Genomic DNA, 8,832 nt, shown 5'->3' with positions numbered 1-8,832 from the left:
ATATTACATAGGTGGTAATATATATAGATACATTTAATTATAATGACATTTAATCTCTAACTAAAAATTTCTTCAAAAACTCAAAACAATTCATCTGGAATAGTATGGTCCTTTCTTCTTTTGTGTGTATGGTAAGACTGACATATCTAAGTGTTTTATCTATGGCTTGACAACCTAACTTTGCTAACAAATCCTGACTTCTTCTTGGAATTGTAGCATCATTACTGCCTACAACGTAATGTTTCAAGTAGGCTTATTGGTTGCATTGTCTCCCCAACTCTCTGCAGTTAGATAACCCCAGTCTCAATCACAGAAGGCTTGGTAAAGGGAACCTATTGATCAGCTGTAGGGGCTGGAGTAGGGAACGATCTCCGCCTTATAATCCAAATCTATAAAATGTAGGCAATGGTTTTGATCCCTCTTAGTTCCAAAATTTGATGAACACAGACCCAAACCCACCTACTGATTTACATTCACACTTCATGCGAATTCACCACCTCTGCTTCTCCTACTAGGAGTCTCTTGAATCTTAGGTACTCAAATCTACCAAACTTTTAAGGTTTCTGTCCACTTTGGAAAACCTGCATTTGGGGCTAGAAACATAGCTCAGTTGTTAAGAGCGCATACTGCTCTTCCAGGGGACCAGGAGTTCAATCCCCAGCAACCTTGCCTAGTGGCTCACAGCCACCTGAAACTCCACGTCCTGGGGATTCACCACTTCTGGTTTCCACAGGCACCTGCGCTCGTGCACATACCCACACAGACACACAGCTATACATAAAGTTGAAAATAAGAATAAACTAAGCCAGGCATGGTGGTGCATGTGTTTAGTCCCAGCTCTTGAGAGGCAGAGGCATGCGGATCTCTGTGAGTTTGAGGCCAGCCTGGTCTCCATAGCAAATCCAGGCTACCTGTGGCTACAGAGAGACCCTGCCTCAAGAAGACCGAAACAAAACAAAAATAAATAAACTGGGGGAAAAAAAAAGAAAACCTGCCTTTAAAATTACATCCTTCTAAATTCTCATTTTATATAATCTGCATTACTACTTCTATCTGTATTTTTTTCCTAGACCTTAGATAAGTTTCAGTTTTTAGAATTAAATTCATAACCTGAAGAAAAAAACTGTGATTTGATGTAAAGTGCTATAATTTTCCCCAGATGACTTGATCACATCCCAGTATCACTGTCAGGCAATGGGAGATGTAATCTTCAGACTTGTTCCTTGTACATATTTTACATACTGTCCATTCAAGGTCAGCACCATAATGCAGGAATTTTAAATGCGATTAACCACTGCATGGTTCTTTAGAAAACAAAAGGATAAAAGAAGCAAAGTATTCTCTGAGGTTCATTTTGTAGATAAAACGCAAATAATTTTGTTTTACCATACCTGACCCATCTTCACGAAAACCAAGTTGATATACCCCACTAAAAAAAGTCAGATAGACTTTTGAGTTAAACAGCATCAACATAATGCAACTTTTTAGAAAAAAAAAAAAAGGCAAATTTTCATTCCTGTGTCTTTCAGGCTATGCTTCCTCATTCAAAATAAAAAGGGACCATGTTTGCTTATTTGTCTTTTATAGCATAGTTTAGCTTTTACAGTCTCGCTTAGCAGGCACTGGACATACACTGCTGGATAAATGAATTACACTACACATTTTTTGCTACAATGTTCCTGTCATGAATGTCTTTTCATCAGCATTATATTTATTACCTGGCTACCACTGGTTATAATGACTTCTCATGCTTTCATTTATCCGTTCACAAATACTTAGGAACCAACTTCTGTGGGAAAGGCATTTTTCTAGGTGCTAAAGATATAGCTGTGAATAAAGTCTATGTTCCCATGAGGCTCAGGTTTAGAAGAGAAGGCACAAAATAACAAAACAAATTGACTACAGGCCATGAGAAATTCTCAGAAGACAGACACTGAAGGAAGACATACATCTGAGAAGGGACAGCCTCCTTCAGATGCCATGGTCAAGGGGACACCTTCTCCAAGATGAGCAGGGACTAGTGGGTAAAGGGCTGGGAATGTGTCAGGCAGATGAAAAGACACACGAACAGGGTTGTGTGGACTGGGAACTGCTGACCAGATGCTACAATTTCATATAAGCAAAAATGGCAGGAGCAGGGATGGGACAGTAGCCATGGGCACGGTGAAGTGTCTGGACTTCATTAAAATATGATCCCTTTTTTTTTTTTTTCTTTAAGCCTGGAGAATGTAATCTTTATTTTTATTTTGCGTGTGTGTTTTTTCCTGCATATATGTAAGTATACCCATGCATGCAATGCCACAGAGGCCAGAAGAGGGTGTTGGATATCCTGGAACTGGAGTTAGAGACAGTTGTTAGCCACCATGTGGGTGCTGTGATCTGAAACCAGGTCCCCACCAAGAACAGCCAGTGCTCTTAACCACTGAGCCATCTCTCCAACCCTAAATATAATTTTTTAATAGCCATAAGAGTTTTCTCTGTTCTTTGCTAACTTTATTCAAAATACTGCTTCAATGCTAATTTTTATATTCGCTGTTGGTTTTAAACAGGTAATTTTTTATTATGCTAAAGCAATAAGCCTTTCATTTAGCCTGATGATGACTTATCTTGAAAACAGTTAAGACTGTTACTGTTCAGCTTAGTCTGCCTCTGCGATTTCCCAGCTCATCCCTTACTTTGTCCCCAAAGCAGTTTTCCCCTCACAATTATGTAGCTGTACTTCAATAATGGCTTATAAATTCTGCTGCAGCTCAAATATTTTCAGGTCTAAGGGAGCTCTGCTAGAGAAAATGTTGCCTCTTGGGCTGGAAGATGACTCAGTGGGTAAAATGCCTGAGCTTGAATCCTCAAGATCCATGTAAAAGCTGGACATAGTAGTATGTGTCTGTAATTCCAGCACTCCTCGTACAGTAAGATGGGAAGCAGAGACAGGAGACTCCTCAGTTCACGGGCCAGTTAGCCTGGTGCATGTAGCAGAGACCAACCAAAGAAAGACCCCGTCACAAACAAGGGGAGGCAAGGACTATTACCTCAAGTTGTCCTGACCTCCATGCACACATACATACTCACTCACATGAAAAAAGAAAATACTGCTTCAAAGACAGGAGTATTCTAAAACCTCACTGCTTGGCTCCTAGGGAGTAGAGATTATGACATGCAGGTTTCATTGTCATAATATGGAAACAGCTCCTAACACATAAGGTTGTTGAAGAAAAATAAGTCTACCTAAAGTATATAATTAGTAATGGGGAACATTACCCATTTTTGTCCACTCAAATAGCAGCTGACTAAACATGAGGTAACTTGAATTCCTATGCTGACTTTATGAATCTATAGCACTGGTATACTGGTTAAGAATGTGCACTATGGAGTATACACAATCAGCCTAGATTTAGATCTTTCCACTGTCATTAGAGTTTGGATGCTGAGTGTCCCACAAAGATCCATGGTATTAAAAGCTTGGTCCTTAACGCATTACTACTGGCATGTGGTAGAACCTTTTAGGCAATGAGATGGTAGAAAGAAGTCAAGTCACTGAGGTGTGTCCTTGAAGGGGTTATTGGGACCCTGGCCCCTTCTTGTTTCTGGTTTCCTAGTCACCATGAGGTAAATAGCTGTTCTCTACCACATTCTCCCTGCTGTAATGTTTTATACTGCCAACAGACCCCCAAACAATGGGGCCAACCAAGCAGGGATTGAATCCATGAGCCCAAATAAACCTTACCTCTTTACACATTGATTTATCTCAGCTGTTATATATAGTGACAGAAACATGAGTAACACATTCCCTACTGACATGCTCTAGATAAGTTACTTAGTTCTCTGGGTAGCTGAGAGCTAAGTTTCTAAACTAAGGAACTGAGACTTAATTTCTAAATTAAAATGAGAAAAAAATGCCAGGTGTCGTGGTGCACACCTTTAATCCCAGCACTTGGGAGGCAGAGGCAGGTGGATCTCTGTGAATTCAAGGCCAGCCTGGTCTACATAGTGAGTTCTAGGACAGCTGGGGTTACAGGGAGACCCTGTCTCAAAAAGACAAAAAAAAAAAAAAAAAAAGAGAGAAAAAAATTACTTCACACAACTAAGGTAACATATGTAAAGTATCTAGCACCATGCCTGGCAGTGGTATGTGAGGAGGATGATGATGAAGATGACATTAACACAAGTAATAATCAATCAACTAAAAGAACTCAATATGAGATTACAGAGAAATTAAAATATAATTCTTGCTGGGCATGGTGGCGCATGCCTTTAATTCCAACGCTCAGGAGGCAGAGGCAGGTGGAGCTCTGTGAGTTCAAGGTCACCGTGATCTACATAGTGAGTTCCAGGCCAGCTGGGGCTACAGAGAGACCCTGTCTCAAAAGCAATGGTGGCACATGCCTTTAGTCCCAGCACTCAGGAGACAGAGGCAGGCAGATCTCTGTGAGTTCGAGGCCAGCCTGATTTCCATAGTGAATCCAGGCCAGCTGTGGCTACAAGGAGATCCGTCTCAAAAAGACCAAATATACATATATGATTCTTAAGGGAAAGAAAAAGGAAAAAACTGAAACCAAATGATGGGAAATAGCACATCTCATCAGACAGAAGCTGAGGAAACAAAAGCCTCCTAAATAGATGTACAGGGAAAGAGAACCAAAGTCCAAAGTCCAGCAGACTTTTGAAGAGAAGGAGAAGAACCTCAGCAGAGTGAGCAACAGACCACAGGCTCAAAGAGGGCAAGGAGACTCTTACTTCATTTCCACCAAGAAACTGTGATGTGCAACATGGCCCACAGTTAGGGGAGGAGGGGGGTGGGGTGGAGCACCACACCACACTCCTTTGGTGAAAGAACTCATCCTTCAGAGAGCATGAGTTGATCTAAAGGCAAAGCAAGAAGCCTCCTAGTGGAGGTGCTGTGGCTGCTGAAGCATGTGTGGACATTAATGATCAGGAATTTTAACCTGAAGTTATTCACATGTTCTAGAGAGGTCTAGAGCCTTCAGCAGCTTCTCAAAGGGATGTGCCATCCAAAATAAAAGCATGATGAACAGTGTAAAGAAACAGGGAAGCAGATCACTAACACATGGCCTATTTAGGATCCTAATTTTCCCAATGAGGACCCTCTTTCTTTGTTTTTATTCCCTAGATATAACATCAAATCCAGTCCAGTTTCAAAAGTATCCTCTGCTTGAAGTTCTCTCTTTAGACAACCTCAATTTGAAAATCAGCACACATGAGTTACTGTAACAGACACCAAGATGCTGCTTTTTCTGAAATGCACTGAGTTCTCAATTGGCCCCAAAAGGTGACTAAAAGAGAGAAGCCTGGCATCTCTGTCTCCATTTTGTAGCTATCTCCTTTATTTTGGGCCAGTTATTCCCTTTGGGCCAGTCACTCCCTTGCCTGTGCTATAGGCAAGGTAAGCCCTCAAGGAGTGACTATCTAAAAACTGCTGATACTTATCTCAACTCCTTCCAAGCTAAAAGCACAAAGGTAAGAATAACTACAGCATCTCCGGCCAACTTTTACAATGTCCCATTCCAGAACCCCCTAAATGGTACTCTGTCTCCAGTAAGTCCGCATTCATCTGGGTTTCCAGGAACTTCAGAGTTTAGAGATAAAGTCCCTGCAGAATTTATTACAAGATGAGGTCACCCCCAAGCAGGAGCATTCATCTCAAGGGACCCAGACAGCTCCCTTCAAGTAATCAGGATGTCTTTGAATCACCTTGCAACCAGAACTGAGATAACAATCAAGCAAAGCACAATCTGACCAAGCTGCTTGCTTCATCATCTATACCCTTCAGTCCTGCTCACTTCTTCTCCTATTCAAACCTAAAGCTCATGTTAGAATGCCAAAGATAGACTTGAGGGTCCTTGGACCCCCTTTATGTATTCCTTGACCCAATGTGCCACAATGATTAAATTTCTCCTGCTTTTCATCATTATTCATCTTTTAACTAGCATGTTGGGATGGGTAGTCAAACTAATCAATTGGGAGCCTGGGAGCCAGGACTTTACCCCAAAACTCTGGTAACACTACCCACTTCTCTATAGTGAATATGTGTATAGTAACATTAGTAATTCCTATATTAACATTAAGTAATCCTATAATTTCAAAATTATTATTTTAAAATTTCATGTATTCAATAAATATTTCCCGAGTCCACACACAAGTCAGTGACAGCACAGCAGAGCAAGGTTTCTATACTTTCAAACCTTCTCCCCAAAAGTAATAATCTATGCTAGACTACCAATAGTGTTCTAGTTTCTAGTTACTTCCTAGTTAGATTTTTTTTATTTCTCCAAAATTTAAACAACTATTAAATTGATATAACAAGTATTTTAGAGAATCTTTAAAAAAATTGTAACTACTAGCTGGTCATGGTGGCATATGCCTTTAATCCCAGCACTCAGGAGGCAGAGGCAGGTGGAGCTCTGTGAGTTCAAGGCCAGCCTGGTCTATAAAGTGAGTTCCAGGTCAGCTGAAACTACAGGGAGACCTTGTCTCAAAAAGAACCCCCCCCCCCCAAAAAAATCGTAACTACTCATGAAAACCTGTAAAAAACATAAAAACTAGTCCTTTAAAGAACAGCTTATTAGCAAGGAGATTTTATGATCAAGACAGGTTTGCAGTCAAGTCTCCTACCATACCGACTCATGATCAGGTCTTAAAGTGACATGTGCTGAGGACAACAGGTACAGGGTTAGCTCCTCTTCCTTGCATATTTGCTTGGAACATCCCCCTCTCTCTCTCTCTCTCTCTCTCTCTCTCTCTCTCTCTCTCTCTTGCTCCAGCTGGCCTGGAATCCGCTATGTAGACCAGGCTGGCCTCGATCTCACAATCTCTGTCTCCCATGTGCTGAAATAAAAGGGGTGTGCCACCTGGTTTCCCCTTAACTTTAAAAAATTTAATAAACACATACTTTTGATCAGAGCTCCTTAAATTTCTATTACCAATGGCTTCATGTGCTTTCTTTTATTCCCATGACATAGTATCATTTAAAGAGACACTGCTACAGCAGTCTAAAACTTCCCAAAGTTAATGGCTTGAGGACATCTAAAATAAAGAGTCCTGAGACAAGCAAACTGGGGTCTAGAGAGGCTATCTGACTGGGGTCATTGATTAGGACAAAGATCACCAGTCTACCTGACCATACAATAGCTTTTCAATCACACTATACTGTCCTTTTCGTTGGCCTTGACTGGTCTGAAAGTCATCAGAGAGCTGGGGATGATGCTGACACTGCCTCCACAGGGGGCAGATTACAGGGATGCATCACTGTACCTAGTTTATGTGGGGGGTATTGGGGTCAAACTCAGGGCACTGTGCACGCTAGGCACTCTACCAACTGAGCCACATCACCAGCCCATGTTTAATCAGTTCTATCCATTTGTTTATCTCAAATATTTTGAGCAGGGATCAGTTACCTTCAATCCAGGACTCACTTTGGGTATTTATACAAGATAGGTAATTGCTTTACAAAAAAAAAATCAAAACAAAAACACTTCTGTCACATCCTGACTGGAGACCACAGTGAGGCAACCACTGTTCTACAATTGTTACATTATACTATTTTTAAAAGGAAAAGAAATTTGGGTTTATCAGCGTGCCTAAAACCAGAGTCATAAAATATAAATGTTCTCTTAAAGGAGAATTTTAGTCATCAAGGATGACTATTTTGTCAGTCTTAATTTTAATGTGATGGGAGAGTCAAGGAAGGATAACACTCTCCAAGGACATCCAGGGTGTCCCCAACAAAACTCAACACCAGCATGCTGGCACAATGACCAGCAGTGGGTCTATAATTGTGGGCTTTGGGCTCACACCAGCAGACCTGAGTTTGTGGAGCTAACCCACTGGGAGCATGGGCCGAAGAGATCAGGGCGTAAGTTGGAAGTTTTGTAGGAAAAGTAAATTAGAGACTAAATGACTAAGAAAGTAAAGCTGAAAGATAAACTACCAAACTAAGAAGATATTTATTTAAAGAAACAAAACCACACTGCTTCCACTTTTGATTTGTGATACTGTGTAAAAAGGTACTTAGTATAAAATAACTACTAAATACTTAACACAAAAAAACTTCCTTATAAAGTTTACTAGTTACTTGCTTACAGTAAGTTTAGCTGTGGACCAAGTGCAAGACAGACTCTTGGAATACTTTACTTGGATTTTCAAAAGCACCAAAGAACATACTATATTTTCAAAGCCCTAGGATACAATGTTTCACATTTTCATATTTTGGGGGTCATAATGTTACTTTATAATAGATATGAACACAAAAAGCTATTAATTATCACAATTTTGGTATCTAAAAGCTAAAAAAACCTGAGGAAGATGAAAACAGGAATTTACTAGGATAGAGCGGGAACTTTCTGGGGTGATGGGACTGTCTTCTCTATCTCAATAGGGATCTTACAAATGACTCAGCAAAGCTATACTTAGGATGTGTGGATTGATTCTATTGCAGGGCTTTTGCTTCAAAAGACAGGATGAAAATATCAAACCTTCATCACTACTTTCTATATGCCACAGCATTTAGGGGGAAATGTACTGATTTCTAACAATTTAACCTGATAGCTGCAAAAGAAGGGATAAGTGGCTTACTAAAGTGGTATAAAATACTTTATTAGGCTGGGCGTGGTGGTGCACGCCTTTAATCCCAGCACTCGGGAGGCAGAGGCAGGCAGATCTCTGTGAGTTCAAGGCCAGCCTGGTCTACATAGTGAGTTCCAGGTCAGCTAGGGCTACAGGGAGACCATGTCTCAAAAAGACCAAAAAAAAACCAACTTTATTAAAAGTACATATCTAAACAGTTGGTACCCACCAAAATAAATACTATTTAAACAT

General features: G+C 40.5%; 1 protein-coding gene across 1 annotated transcript in view; it reads right to left on the bottom strand.

Moving 5' to 3' along the window:
• The window catches only part of Myh10 (myosin heavy chain 10), a gene marked incomplete in the record, with an annotated part of 155,166 nt that overhangs the window by 93,718 nt on the left and 52,616 nt on the right, over window positions 1–8,832 (bottom strand).

The sequence above is a fragment of the Nannospalax galili genome, unplaced genomic scaffold (genome assembly GCF_000622305.1).
Source record: "Nannospalax galili isolate Female #2095 unplaced genomic scaffold, S.galili_v1.0 scaffold146, whole genome shotgun sequence".
Classification (NCBI taxonomy): domain Eukaryota; kingdom Metazoa; phylum Chordata; class Mammalia; order Rodentia; family Spalacidae; genus Nannospalax; species Nannospalax galili.
The sequence above is the reverse complement of the archived record's forward strand: the minus strand, read 5'-3'. Positions and strand labels throughout refer to the sequence as shown.